Consider the following 15604-nt stretch of genomic DNA (forward strand, 5'->3'; position numbering starts at 1 on the left):
AACGGGGGCAGTTTTCACAACTAACCACTGCAGCAAGTCTTTCCACTATGAAATTTGATTCTATAAACTTCCCATAGGGTGAAAATATTCACTCCACTGGGCACCCCAGCCAGCTCGGCCACCCAAAGGCTCTTCACTTACACACGGCAGGAGAACCCATGTTTCCATGTTCAAGTGTAAGGCATTTCTTGAAATTTTGTGGTGAGTTGGGGATTTTTATGAGTTAATTTTCACACACTCTCAGTACACATTTTTTCTTTCATTTGTTGGAAGATATGAAGAAACTGCATGATAATTAATCTGAAAAATATGTAGCTGTGATGACTAAGCAAACACCTCAGCTTTCATGATTGTGTCTGGCTGAAGTTCCCAGGAATGCTTTCCCCACCCCCACCCCCCACCCCCCGGGCAAACCCTCCCAGAAAGCCTACCGCGTGCTAGCATCATGAGGACAAATGTCAAGAAGACATGACCCTTGACCTCAAGGGGTTCCCAGTCTGGTGGGGAAGATAAAGCTTTCTCACCTGCACAGTCATCCAGCCCTGCAAGGCAGTGAGTGCAGCGTCTGCTGTTGAGAACTTACTACATGTGATCCTTGTGGACAAGAGTGACCCAGGGTCTCTGAGAGAGATGGGCTCTGAACTGGTCTTGAAAAACAGCAGGATGTGGAAAATCAAAGTTTCACGGAGCAGAGTTGCTCATCAACCTCTTACCTCTAGCTATGACCTCTGTTAATAAGAAAGAAATTAAATTCGAACACATTTTGACCACTGTATTTCGAAGTCTGTTACAGCAGCTTAGCCAATAGCCTAACTGATACATCTGTGAAGCACTTTTGGAGTTTACCTTCTCCTAACACGTTCAGCCCAATATGACTCCATCAGCAAGACTGAAGGAAGGGAGCCAATAACTCCTTGGCTCCCTTGTGATGAGCCAAGTATTATTCTAAAAAAAGAAAGACAGAAATCCATCAACTCTAACCTCCCACTGACTTGGCCAGGTAGGAGCTTTCACTTTCTTCTAGTGATAAAGAAGCTGAGTACAAAGGTTTCCCAAGGTCATACGCAGCTAGAAAGCTTCAAAGACCAGGAACGCAGATAGCTCTGATGCTCCCGGGAACCCATGCATAATCGATTATAGAGGTTCAGAGGACTACATCGGGTGTGCCCTGTGACTCTTCTATTGGGAGGGCAACATACAGAATCACCGATGCTCTCCTGAATCCAAATGGGACCAGTTGACCTGGGGAGTGGAGCAGTCTTTTAGAACTAGAAAAGAACTTGGAAGTTTTCCAGTTTAACCACCTCACTTTACAGATGAGGAGACTGAAGCTTGGAGAGGTCAAGCGGTTTCTCCGAAGTTCCATGTGCCTACATAGTTCATGTCCCCGTTCAGCACAGCAAACCATGAACCTACGTCCTGGGCCTCATGGGCAAAAGGCTAAAAATGAGGGCATGTGTCTTCCTGAAGGTGACTTCCCTGGTGGCTCAGATGGTAAAGCGTCTGCCTACAATGCAGGAGACCCGGGTTTGATCCCTGGGTCGGGAAGATCCCCTGGAGAAGGGAATGGCAACCCGCTCCAGTACTCTTGCCTGGAAAATCCCATGGATGGAGGAGCCTGGTACACTCTATGGGATCATGGACCTTCTTTGAGTCTCTCTGAGGTGAAGAAGCAGACAATGATGGAAGATGTTCTGTGTGGATGGGTGAGATGGACATGGGCAAAAAAGTGCCTCAGTTACTGTGGTCCAGAGCTGATGCTTGACCAAACTCTAAAGAAGGTCAAACTTGTCCTTGTCCCTAAGTTTCCCTTTCTGGGTCCCTTGCTCTTCTTCAGATTCTGACAGGTGGTAGCCTGGTAGGAATGTAAGCCGTGTTTCAGGGTATGTATGTTCACGTGGGCTCTCTCTCCAACCATCAGTGATGAACTGTGTTTTCCTCAAAGAGACTTCAGGCCCAGCCAGCAAGTAGGGGCAAAGGTGGGAGGAGAGGAGGCGGGAAATCTGATATGCATAAGAGTGTGGCCATCTCTGCAAGCAGCCTTGGGCCCTGTGGATGGAGTGTGTCCGAGCTGGTCTGTGTGCTGGGGCTCAGCACCGCTTCTCAGAAGACGTGTTTCAGCGATGAAAAAAGAGCTCTCATGTCTGTTTAGGAAGCTCGCTGTGTTCCCGAAAGGCTCCTGACTAGATCAGGCTGAGTCAGGAGCGGGCGTGTTTGTTAGATAAACCTCGAGAGTTATTGATTTCTCAAGACTTTGTAAACTGATTCTGTGTGGGAGTGTTTCCCTTTCCTTATATGGATCATTAGGGAAGGTTGGCCACAGACCAGGAATTCAATTTCTAACCAGACAAATTTCCACCCACCCACACACCCACCCACACACACACACACACACACACACACACACACACGACTCCACTCATTTTAGTGCAGGCAACTTACAATAAATAAAAGTCTTTTTTTTTTTTTCACCTTTGAGACTGACTAGTTAGCGGAACCTAGCTGAGGGTCTACAGGGGTCTTTTAAGGGTCGCTTTCTGGGCTGCTGTAATCCGACGGTACAGGATAACTTTAAAAGGTGTTCTTAAAACAACAAGGTATCCTTAAAAAGCACCATAGGACAGACTTTTAACATTGTTTTTATTTTTATTTTTGGTTATGCTGGGTCTCCGCTGCTGCTCAGGCTTTTCTCTACTTGTGGTGAGCAGGGGCTTACTCTTCGTTGCTTTGTGAGGGCTTCTCATTGCGGTGGCTTCTCTTGTTACACAGCACAGGCTCTAGGCTCACCGGGTTCAGTAGTTGTGGCACACAGGCTTAGCTGCTACAAAGCATGTGGGATCTTCCCAGACCAGGGATCCATCCCATGTCTCCTGCATTGGCAGGCAGATTCTTTACCACTGAGCCACCAGGGAAGCCCCAGGAAAGCCTTTAAACCTAAATGCTCTCATTTGCTATTATCACTACCCCTGGGATGAAGATTGTGGGTCATATTATCATTTCCATTTGTTTGATGTGGAAGCTGAGGCCCAGAGTGATGAAGAACTCGCCCAAATTCACACAGCAAGAAACAAACCATTCTCTTCCAGTACCTTTTCCCACTTTTCCACAGCATCTGCTTTCTTGGGGGATAAGTCTGAAATGCCACAGGTCAAAAGAGAGAAAGGAGAAACCACCAAGACCGCATAGATAGTGCCTTCGTTTGTTCATTCATTTAAAAACTTTTACTGAGCACCAGCCATGTGTCAGGCACCATTCTCGGTGCTGGGGAGGCAGCCATGAGTAAAGCAGACAAGAATCACACAGTTTTTCTGGCCTTATTCTTTGACTCATGTCCCTTTCTGGGTAACAACACCTGGCATTTACTTAGAGCTTAACAATTTACAATGTGCTTTCCCGTATCAGCTCCTAAAACCTTCACGGCCATCCTCAGGCTGGGTGTGTTGCCTGCAGCATAGGCAGGTCCGGGATTCCACCCACCTCTTTTGATGGCCATGCCAGCCCTGCCCTTGCAGTCCATTTGCACTTTCTTCTTAAACAGCTAGCCAAGGGTCACAGCTGCTGGAGGGGGCGCTGAGGAGCCTCAGAGCTGCTGCACCCCCTCCCCTCCCTGCACCAGTTAGTGGGTTTCCCCAGTGAAACAATGGTGGGAAAGAGAGTCCCCCCAGCAATTTGTCAGTTCACAGCTTGCGAAGCCACAGATCTGACCACAGGTGGAGAAAGGATACAGCAGTTCATGCCCTTGTGACCTGTATGGCAGGTGGGGAAAGACTTGGAAGGGGTGCACTGGGAAGAGCGGCCACAAGAGACAGAGATGGGGGCTTTGCAGGAATGGGCTGGGGCACGTGTACATCCGTGGTTCACACGCATTTGCCCTGAAAGCAGCGCTGGGCCTCCTGATAGCAGCGCGCATTCAGGAAGGCAGTGTCCTTCTGGAGCCAGGGTGGGCTCAGCCTAAAGGAGGCGGGAAGTGGGACGTGAAGCCACACCTTTTTTTGAGGTACCTCCATACTATTTTCCATAGTGGGCTGCACAGCCTACATTCCCACCAAAAGTGAATGAGGGTTCCCCTTTCTTCACATTCTTGTCCACACTTGTTATTGCTTGACTTTTTGATAATAGACATTCTAACAAGAAAGTGAAAGTGAAGTCGCTCAGTCATGTCCGACTCTTTGCGATACCGTGGACTGTAGCCCACCAGGCTCCTCCATCTATGGGATTCTCTAGGCAAGAATACTGGAGTGGGTTGCCATTTCCTTCTCCAGGGGATCTTCTTGACTGAGGGATCGAACCCAGGTCTCCTGCATTGCAGACAGACGCTTTAACCTCTGAGCCACCAGGGAAGCCCCCTATTCTAACAAGTGTGAGGTGATATTTCATTGTGGTTTTAAATTGCATTTCCCTGATGATGAACAATATTGAGACTCTTTCCATGTGTCTGTTGGCATCTTCGTGTCTCTTTTGAAAAGATGTCTTTTCAGGTCCTCTGCCCATTTTTCAATTGGATTGTTTGGATTTTGGATGTTGAGTTGCATGAGGGTTTTTTTTTATATTTTGAATATTAGTCCCTTATCAGATATATTATTTGCTCAAATATATTCTCCCATTCAGTAGGCTGCCTATTTTGTTGATAGTTTCCTTTGCTGTGCAAATGCTTTTTAGTTTGATCTAGTCCCATTTGTTTATTTTTGCTTTTAGTTTCCCTTGCTTGATAATACACATCCCAAAAATTATTACCAAGACCGAGGTCAAAGAGCTTACTGCCTATATTCTCTTACAGGAGTTTTGAGAGGGTAACAGGCAGGAAGGCCAGGGGTCTCCAAATGGGGGAAATAGCCTGCAAGTGTCAGACATTTTATCTCTCTTAATCGGCAGGAGGAAACAAACTAGCGATATTTTTTTCCTTCCCTATACGAATTTAGAAGGAGGTTTCTTTTAAAATTCTGTGTTGTCATAATGATACCTGGTTTCACTTGAAGTTAACAAATGCCTTTTTCTTGTGGAAATGTTTATCTTAGGCTATGCTAATGTACTATGCATTTACCCCAAACTCTGTCTTCAAGTTGGTTCCGCCTTTTGGGCTCAGAACCTACTTGATAAACCAGTATGTTATACTCCTATATTGTTCCTCTAATCTATGTAAAGGAAACTATTTGTATGGTGCTCTGCCCTTCTTCAAGATTCAAGTTAATCATTTTATGGCCCAAGATAAACCATTTGGAGCCAAGATTATCCCAAAATACATCTTACGGGTGAGGGGCCTGGTGCCATTCTAAGTGTCGAGACACTCCTTTCTTTCATTAACAGACTGCTGGTGACCATATAACATCCAGCTAAAGACTAGCAAGGGGGTACTCTTTTTGCCCCCTTCTGATGCCTATGTCAGAAGCTTTCTCTATCTCCTTTATACTTTAATAAAACTTTGTTACACAAAAGCTCTGAGCGATCAAGCCTCGTCTCTGGCCCCGGATTGACTTCTTCTCCTCTGGGGGCCAAGAATCCCTGCGTCGTAATTCAACAATAGCCTTTCAGTTTCATGATTTCATGTCTTATATCTAAGTCTTTAATCCATTTTGAGTTTATTTTTACGTTTGGTGGTATGTGATATTTTAAAGGCAGTATTGCCAACTTCCTGTTCAGACAAGTTGCACCAAATTTAACCATCCTTAAGCAGAAGTTAAAAGTAATGATTTGAGTCTGAATTTTTCCAACAAGAAATAAATAATCTTTTTGCCCTTATATATCCTATTTTTGTATTTTTGTTCTGACCCTTACTTCAGCTTACATTGTAAGCTTGTTTGTGTGTGTATGTATGTCAATATCTTATATCTGCTCAGATTATAAAGTTCATTTAATTGATTGAACAAAAAAAGTAACAATTTAGGGAACATTGTAACCTCCTATGCTTGTTACTCTGATTTGCTCCTATGACGATTAACGATAAAATCCATTAAAAAAAAAAAACAAGGAGGTCCGTGCAGGATGTCAGAGAACCACAAAGAGAACATTGATATGTTAGTCCATGTTCTCAGGCTGTGGAAAGGAACAGCAGGAAATTGGATAAGATGATAAAAGGTTTACAAACACCCCTCAGGGCTGGAAGAAAGGCAGATGTTGAAGGCGGGAGCCCATGGAGATACTGTCCCGTGTGCGTTTTTGCTCCTGAATTACACAGGAGGCTCCTGGGGAGGATGGTGGTTCTGCTGCCTTTACACTAGTGTCTGTTTACAAGGCTGGAACCCTTTGGGGATCAGTCACACGGGCCTGGAGGAGCAGCCGGGAATTAGACTTTACCAGGGGACACCTGCAAGAGGAAGGGAGAGCGCAACTGCTGGGCCTGGCGAGCTCCAGGGGCAGCTAGGAGAAGCGTCAGGTGGAGACCTAGATGGCTTCAGATAGCTGCCAGTTCTCAACGGCGTCGGGGTCCTTCTCAGCAAAGCATAGGAAGGTGAGCATCCAGGCTTTCTTTCACGGCACCTAATTCACTTTCCCTCAAGCCATCAACCATCTTTCACTGAGCAGCCGCTTAACACCTGGCACTAAGGCAGGCCCACAGAAGAAGGGGGAGACACACATTTGCCTGTGAGGAACCTGCGGGCTTGGTGAGGAGCTGAGACCAACGTGACTAGGAAAGCACCCCAATCCATTTAAAAGACTGGCAGGTGAGTGTCAGACCTGGGCATGAGAAGGTGTAGCGGGTATCCTAAAGACTGAGGAGGGGTCAGCAGGATGGGGGCTTCAGGGAGGAGGGGAGGCGCAAACTCCGGTGATTCTGGAGTGGGGGCCTCACATCCTTGCTTCTGTGAGGTGTGAAGAGCTGGTCCCTTTGAGAGGAAAAGTTCCACCTGGCACTTCCTGGGTCCCCTGCACTTCCCAGCAGCCTCTTCCTCATCAGTGCAGAGGGCTACCGTAGAGGGAGGAAAGGAACAAGCAGCTGTGGGAGGGTGAAAATCTTCTGTGTCTGCCCCCTGGCTGCAAAGCAATCTCCCGTCTGACTCTTCTTTAGGGGAAGGGGAGGCTTCCAATATCCATCTTCCTAGAGTCCTTAGTGTACGGCAGGACCCCGGGGGCCATGATGGGCTGCCTCTCTCCCGCAGGAGGAATAGCCCCTAACAGAAGGATCCTCCCAGATCCCAGGGACCAATGACAGCACACTTCGCCAGCTAAAGCAACCCCCACCCCAGCCGCGTAAAGGACCTATCAGCCCGCGACACCTCGACCTAACAACCTACCCGAACCCCCATCTACTACCCTTACCTTTTTCAGCGATCTTGCCAGACCATCCCTCACAACGAATGTATATAAACCACTCCCCAGCAGGGTCGGGGCCTGGACTTCTTCGACCTGCCTCGTTTGGGTTCGGGAACCCGCGCGGAGGCGCTCCGCCATTAAAGCCTGTTAGACTCTCTTTTGGTGTCCTGGTGTCTTTTACCTAACACTTAGGATCAAAAAAAAAAAAAAAAAAGCTGACTACAGGACCTATCAACATCCCATAGTTGGATAGCTGAAGCACTGGCATATTTACCCTGTTTAATCAGCACCCCACCCCTCTGAGGAAAAAAGAAAAAACAAAACTTATTTCAGCCGCTTGAGGAGACAGAAAGAAAGAAATAGCAGTGACCTTTCTGTGGGACTGATGATAACTCGCTCCTTATAAGGAGCAGACAAAGAGCTCAGCTCATCGTTCAAGAATGTGTGGGCTTCCTGATTGATGAGCTCTTCCTCACGTTACCTGGCGATGGGGCTCCACACCTGAGCACAGCTTTTCCAGAACAGCAGAACGGGGAGCTCTCTTCTCACCAAGCCAAGAGAGTCCTGATTGCTGGAGATAACCCCAAACACAGAGCCTCAGAGTCAGTGCTACACTTGGATTTAATGGGGCCAAAGAGTTAGTTAGAGAAAAAGCAACTTTCTTATTATTCGAAAAACAAACTTTCTAACAGCTAGATAAGGGCTTCCCAGGTGGCTCAATGGTGAAGAATCTGCCAACCAATGCAGGGGACGTAGGAGACACAGGTTTGATCCTTGGGTAGGGAAGATCCCCTGGAGGAGGAAATGGCAAACCTTTCTAATTAATATTCTTGCCTGGATAATCCCACGGACAGAGGGGCCTGGCAGGTTATATTTCACGGGGTCACAAAGACTCAGACACCACTGAGTTACTGAGCACACACACAACAGATATATAAACACACGTCACACAATGAGTTATTATTTAACTCCCAGTAACAGAAGGGTCAAAGTTCACAGAAATAAATACCCACATTCCTCCAGGAGCTAATAGAGTAAACAGGCCATCACAATCTTAGCTATTCTTTATTTACAGTATCTCCTCTATGTCATATGCCTCATCTATGATTTATTATTTACAACAGTAATCCAGGAATCATGGCCATTTTGCCAAAAAACATGCTGAAGCTGGAGAAGAGGTTATGTCACTTGCCTGAGTTCACACAGCCAGCACATAGAAACAGGAAGATTTGAACCTGAGTCTTTCTGACTCCAGAGTCCACAGTCAACAGGAGCCACAAACACCTAAAGCCCATGGAACACCAGGGCCCTCTGGGGTTGCAGTGTGAAGGAATTTGGTCACACCAACTTGTCCTGTTCCTTGTAATCCCCAGGCCTTCAAGGAACACATTAAGGTTGTGTTGTTTTTCCTTCTAGTTCTGTTTTGCTCAGAAAAACAAGGAACCAGAAATCACATCCCTGGGTGCTATCTCTGCTCAACACTGGAGGAGCCGGATCAATAGGGCAGTGCAGGCCTTTCTGTGAGATGCCCAAGGCTGAGCCTCCCTCTCCCTGGCCCCTGCTTGCCTGCCCCTCCCACCCAGGCTGCATCTCTCCGGCTCCCAGAGCTAATCAGCTGGGCCAAACTCATCACATTTTCGGTGTGGCTGTCTAGACATTTCCAACCTCCCACCCCTACAACTCATTCAAACAAATGTTTCATACCCACTATATACCAAAGCACAGTCCTAAGGTTTTGAGGGGTAAGACAGAGACGTCCCTGCCCTCTGGGAGCTGGCATTCAGGACTGTGGAGTCAATAACCAGCTAGTTACTCAATTACTTGCTTAACTATAATTGTATAAATTCTACAAAGATTGCAAAGTTGCTAAGACAGTGGATACCTAGGGTGGGGTCGGGGGTCCAGACTGGAAGTGGGGAAGCAGAAAAAGCATCCCCCAGGAAGAAGACAAGATGGCTGGATGCAGAGAAAGGGCCAGAGGTCCAGCATGAGGCCAGAGAGGTAAGCAAGGTCTCATCTCAAGGGCCCTTTACAGACCTGGACTCTCCTTGGAATGATGAGACTCCTTTGTAGGGTGAGAGTGGTGAATTATATGTGTGTATAAGTCAGGGAAGAAGGGAGTGACGCTTATGCCAACAAATTTTATAAATCAAATTGAGAATTAACAACTTCCTTTTTGGTTCTTCATTTTTCTGAAACAGTAAATTTGTCATAACTTAGAGGCTGCCAATTAAAGGCTCACGGTGTGACTTCCCTAATGGTCCAGTGGTTAAGAATCAACCTTCCAAGGCAGGGGACAAGGGTTTGATTTCCGGATGGAGAAATAAAATCCCACATGCTTCGGGGCAACTAAGCCCAACTACAGAAAGCCTGCATGTCAAATCCAAGACCCAGCACAGTCAGAATAGACAAATAAAGCGCTCATAGTAAATGTTTGTTCTTGACAAGGATGGTTTAAGCCTGAGTAATCCTCTCAAGAGGGCTTCCCTGATGGCTCAGTTGTAAAGAATTTGCCTGCCAACGCAGGAGACTCAGGTTTGATCTGGGGTCGGGAATATCCCCTGGAGAAGGAGATGGCAACCCACTGCAGTAGTCTTCCTGGGAAATCCCATAGATAGAGGAGCCTGGTGGGCTACAGTCCATGGGGACAGAAGAAAGTCGGACATGGCTTAGTGACTAAACAACAACCCTCTCAAGAGGAAGTATTCGCTCTCCTGCTCTGCCAGCAGTCTGAATCTGGAAGAGTCTTCCTGCAGACCCTTCCTACAGTTGTATTCAGAGGTATGACCCTCAAGGCCTATTCAAAGACATAGATTTGGGGGCAGGAGTGTGGGAGGAGAGAGACAGGGCCAAGAATAAACTGGTGCTGGTATCTCAAGGATGATCCCCTCCATCAGAATCCAGCTGTCCTGGGTTCTGGGGAAGCACTAAGGAACCCCCAAACATCATTATCAGAGTCCACCCTCATGTGCCCACTGACAGTTCAGGCCTTTGTTCCTTAAGCCTTTTTCCATGAGTACAATGGAGGCCTTGCCTCAGAGGATTCCCTGAGGTTTCTCTCACCCTCATGGTCTGGGATCTAATTACTTAATTGAGGTGTGCCATCCCCAGCTGCCTCCCTAGGAGCGTGTTTCATGGGGGACAACAGAGCCAGCCAGGGCCTAGAGAGGGATGGAAGAAAAAGGGGGAGAGGTGGGACGTCAACAAGGACTTTTTGATCCACTGACTCGGGGGAAGGAAGCAAGATAGGGAACAGCCTATGGCAACAGCATGATTCCACCCAGAGACGGTTCTGCCTGTGAAAGCTTGACTTGTCCCCTTCTCCAGAAGTCAGGGAGATTTAAACACGTGCATGTTCATACCCACATGCACGAGCACACACACGTGCACACACACACACACACACACACTTCCTATTTAGGAGAATGGTAGCATTCCTTTAAAATGTTTTTCTTTTTTTAAATTAATGAACTAATTCGGCTGTGTTGTCTTAGTTGAGGCATGCAGGATCTTCCTTGCATCATGTATGACGTTTTGATGTGGCGTGTTGACTCTCTAGTTGTGGTGCACCAGCTTAGTAGTTGCCCCAAGGCACGAGGGATCTTAGTTCCCGACCAGGATTCGAACAAGGTCTCCGGCACTGCAAGGTGGATTCTTTACCACTAGATTACCAGAAGTGTCTAAAGTGTTGTTTTTAAAACTATATTTGGAGACTACATTTTTTCAACTTGTGAGAATGTATTTCCAAAATCTCAAAAAAATGATTAAAAAAGTCTTCTTTATTCCATAATTAAATTTACTGTTGGCAATCAAACCATACCAGCTTGCAGCATGAGCAACCTTGCTGCAATTCCTGTTGTGTCAAAGCCCTTTTCCTCGCATTCCGTACATTCCCATACATCTGCAAATTTTCCACTGAGCTTGTCCCCTCTGAAAAGTGAGTTCCAGGGATGTGCTCGCCCCACAAGCACATTGCTGGCCACAGAGAGTGTTAACTATCATGTGTTGAAAAGAATGTGAAAATAAAAGAGATAATGTCTGAAATGAAAAAAAAGGCGACTTTCTAAAGCAAATAACCAAATGTTGCCAATTCTGGTTCCCAGCTATCACAATTGATAACAAATTATCCAAAGGCCAGAATTACGTGTGGCCTGGGCAATGGTCATATCCAAGAAAAACACATCTCCAGATATCTCCAGCTCCGTGGCTTCCAATCCAAGGCTCTGCAGAATCTGTGCCTCACTATGGGGCTCTGTTCCAAAAGGCGTAGGAGGAATGATTCCTTGCCTGGTAGAGTGGCTTGTGCCCTGGCTGGGATGCTGGAAACTATTCTAGAATCAGCCACCTCTGTTCATTAACAGCTGTGTGCTTTGGTTCCTTCTCCTAACCCTTTGGAGTTGCCATTTCTTATCTCTAAAATAACAGCAACAACTCAACAACCTTTGACTGAGGACAGACTGTTACGCTGTGCAGGACAGTGTGTGTTGAGATGTAGCTGCCACTTCCAGGCGAGTGAAGCAGTGGACACAAAATACTGGGTAAGTAACAAGGACGAGGTAACTCTGAATATTAGAGCATCTCCGTTTACCCAGTGAGTATTTAAGGTTTTGTTGCTGTGAATATAAAAATGTGTCGGGATATAAATGAAACAGACACATCTGTGTATAGTAGTTAATGTGTTGTTTTAATTACATATACATACTTAAAATCACTTATTATTTAGGCAGTGTTAGTGTTGATCACTTAGTTGTATCCGACTCTTCATGACCCTGTGGACTGCAGCCTGCCTGGGATTGTCCAGGCAATAATACTTCAGTGGGTTGCCATTTCCTACTCCAGGGTACCTTCCTGACCCAGGGGTCGAATCCATGTCACCTGCCTCTCCTGCATTGGCAGGCGAATTCTTTGCCATCTGAGTTACCAGGGAAGTACCAAATCACATATAATGTGTATTAATTTATAAATATTGATTAAGGGGTTAATAGTTTAAAGCATATATTTAAAAATTACAGCATGGTTATGATGTAGAAATGTTGCTTTTACCGAGCCACAATGCAATACGTTTGATCAAACTATTCCAATGCACCTTTTACATCAGTGTCTTGGTCTTTACCAGAGGGGAGTGGAGAGAGAAGAAAGATGACCAGCCTAATTGCTGAGAGGCCAATGAACCGCTGCAAACAGGGAAATCTACTTCAGAATCTTTAGTAAGTTGCTCTGCTCCAAAGTAACCACCTCCACAGCTTCCTTGTGCCTTCAGAAGAGTCAATATCACAAGTGTTCACACAAGCTGGAGGAACCGGCTTTTTCAGTGGAAACCAAGGGAAGGGAATGAGTTATACAAAGGTCACTGTGATGCAAAACCAGGACAGCAGCTCCAGAACAGGGAGCAGAGTCAGACATGGACCCAATTCGAGGCTGACCATGAATAGGCCTTCTTAGAATCTGCAGATATCTTTGGGTTGATTTGTACTTTCCAGGGTCTTTGATTGGGTATTTGAGTCAACCCTGGTGAGTCTCAAAGGATAAGGTGGGATTCTTTGTGTGTCTTGCTCAAGACATATACTGGACAAACTCAAACAGTTTGTCCCAGAATCCTTGGGGCAGCCCGGATGGAATCTCAGGATTGTCTGCCCTCAAAGCAGTGCACTCTATGCTGTGTAAGCCTGGAGATAACCATCTCTTTCCCTGGTAGCCATAGGGTGGTGTCATCTGCATATCTGAGGTTATTGATATTTCTCCCAGCAATCTTGATCCAGCTTGTGCTTCATCAAGTCCAGCGTTTCTCATGAAGTATTCTGCATATAAGTTAAATAAGTAGGGTGACAATATACAGCCTTGACGTACTCCTTTCCTGATTTGGAACCAGTCTGTAGTTCCATGTCCAGTTCTAACTGCTGCTTCCTGATTTGTATACAGATTTCTCAAGAGGCAGGTCAGGTGGTCTGGTATTCCCATCTCTTTAGGAATTTTCCACAGTTTGTGGTGATCCACACAGTCAAATGATGCTAAAGCTGAAGCTCCAGTACTTTGGCCACCTCATGAGAAGAGTTGACTCACTGGAAAAGACCCTGATGCTGGGAGGGATTGGAGGCAGGAGAAGGGGACGACAGAGGATGAGATGGCTGGATGGCATCACCGACTCGATGCACATGAGCTTGAGTGAATTCTGGGAACTGGTGATGGACAGGGAGGCCTGGTGTGCTGCGATTCATGGGGTCGCAAAGAGTCGGACACAACTGAGTGACTGAACTGAACTGAACTGAACTGAACACAGTCAAAGGCTTTGGCTTAGTCAATAAAGCAGAAATAGATGTTTTTGTGGAACTCTCTTACTTTTTTGATAATTCAGGAAAAATAATCCTGGTGTAAACTCCCGGAGTTGGTGATGGACAGGGAGGCCTGGCGTGCTACAGTCCATGGGTTTATAAAGAGTTAGACACGACTGAGCAACTGAACTGAACTGAACTCCCTGGTAGCCTGGCTTTCTCCCAGAGCAGATCCACCACTAGCAGGCGGAATTATCCAGTAATCCTCTTTCCTTTGCCCTGGCTCTCCAATCTTCCTCGGGCTTTGCCTTGATCCTGTCCCTCTGACATGGAGGCAGCCAGATGGTGGGCCTCATTGCCATCGGCAGGGGGTGTCCAGACACCTACCCTTTATCTTCAAGATATACAAAAAGAGTCCCAGAGAAGTTGAATTGCAGGTCGAAGGATCAGAGAGAGTCTTTTCCTACTCATCATAGCATCCTCCCCTTTCCTGACCCTAACTGTCATTTTCCAGAGACCAGGTCGGATTTCTTTAGGGTGTTTACCTTTCTTCTCCGCCAGAGACAGTGTTTGGGTTCTCTGTATCACCAGATGTGTGATACTAAACCAGAGTCTCTCCCTTCTCCAGACCTTCAGGTGGGATTATAGAAGTCACTGTGGTCACGGCTGTATAAACCCTCAGTCTGATCCCGGGCTTTGTCCCTCCTCTAACGCCCCCTCCATATCACTGCTGCCTTGGGGAATATTGAGTGGAGAGGAGCCAGGGCCCCGCAGGCTCTCAGGCTCTGATGTGCCTCGTCTCCGAAAGTCTCTGCAGCCTCCCCCGGCTGTCAGTCTGCCCTTTTTAGGGTCCTGCAAGGCTTCTGCCTCCTAGGTCTTCTGATCTTTTCCTCTAATCTTCTGGGAACACTCTCTATTCCCTGGCTTTCCCCACCAGAATGCTTTTTGACAGAACTGTTGGCTTGAGTTTTCTCTTCCATGAAGACAAACGTATTGGGGAAAAAAAGCCCCAGGTTTTAACTCCCCCCTACCCCACCATCAGCTTCCTGTCTCCATGGCCGGAGGCTGGGGCATTGTAAAGTGTCCCCAGAGTTGTGGCCTTTGTCACATTTTTTTGCACTTTGGGAAATTCCCCTTTCTCACTATCTCTTTAGACGCTGCAGAATTTACTGTGGTTCTGTTCACATTCCTACTTTGAATATCACTGGTTTAGTTGCGTTGAGCACATTATATGTGTCAGGCACTGTGATAAGCGTTTTACATTCATGGTCTCATCTTATCCTTACAATAGTCCTGTAGGGTAGGAACTATTATTTTTCACTCTATAGAAGTGGAATTGAGGCACTTGAACAAGAGGTTAGATAACTTTCCTACGTGGCTAGAAAGTGACAGAATCATGATTAAAACACAGCTAACTCTAGCGCCTATGCTATTTATGTCTATGCTATACTGCATCTTGGGGCTTCCCTGGTGGCTCAGTGGTAAAGGATTTGCCTTCACTGCAGGAGATGCCGGTTTGGTCCCTGGGTTGGAAAGATCCTCTGGAGCAGGAAATGGCAACCCACTCCAGTATCCTTGCCTGAAAAATCCCATGGACAGAGGAGTCTGGCAGGCTGCAGTCAATGGAGCCTCAAAGAATCGGACACAACATGGTGACTAAACAACAATATACTGCATCTTACTGGGCCTTAGTATATCTGCCAGCTATTTCCTTTACCAAAGAAAAGAGCTATCTACTTTCTGCCCACCCAGTGAGTAGGTGTGTATGTGGCTGACTGTCCTTGGACCGACACACGTAACAGGTATCAAGTATCATTTGGTGGATGGAGGGATGGATGGATGGAGGGATGAGTGAATGGATGGTGGGCAGGTGAATAGATAGGTAGACAGATGGGCGGGTAAGTGCATGATGGGTGGATGGTGGGTAAATCGATGAGGGGACTGCCATGTGATTTAAGATTTTTTGTGCAGAAAAACATTTTGGAACACAAGGAACTCAGGTAATTCAAAGTTATAAACACTCTGGATGTTTTGTTGCTTCTTTTCTCCGAATCCTACTGGGTGCTGTTCTGTCTGTGCGAGGAGGG

The 15604-nt window shown here is 46.5% G+C and overlaps 1 long non-coding RNA gene across 2 annotated transcripts; it reads left to right on the forward strand.

Moving 5' to 3' along the window:
• Window positions 1–9116: 9116 nt before the first annotated feature.
• LOC138429350 (uncharacterized) lies at window positions 9117–13575 on the forward strand. Of its 2 annotated transcripts, XR_011252782.1 has the most exons (3): window positions 9117–9249; window positions 11674–11786; window positions 12365–13575. It is a non-coding gene; the product is annotated as an uncharacterized lncRNA (long non-coding RNA). The 2 variants fall into 2 exon arrangements; XR_011252781.1 differs by lacking the exon at window positions 9117–9249 and having other exon boundaries at window positions 11468–11786.
• The last annotated feature ends 2029 nt before the right edge of the window (window positions 13576–15604 follow it).

Source organism: Ovis canadensis, chromosome 1 (genome assembly GCF_042477335.2).
Source record: "Ovis canadensis isolate MfBH-ARS-UI-01 breed Bighorn chromosome 1, ARS-UI_OviCan_v2, whole genome shotgun sequence".
Classification (NCBI taxonomy): Eukaryota; Metazoa; Chordata; class Mammalia; order Artiodactyla; family Bovidae; genus Ovis; species Ovis canadensis.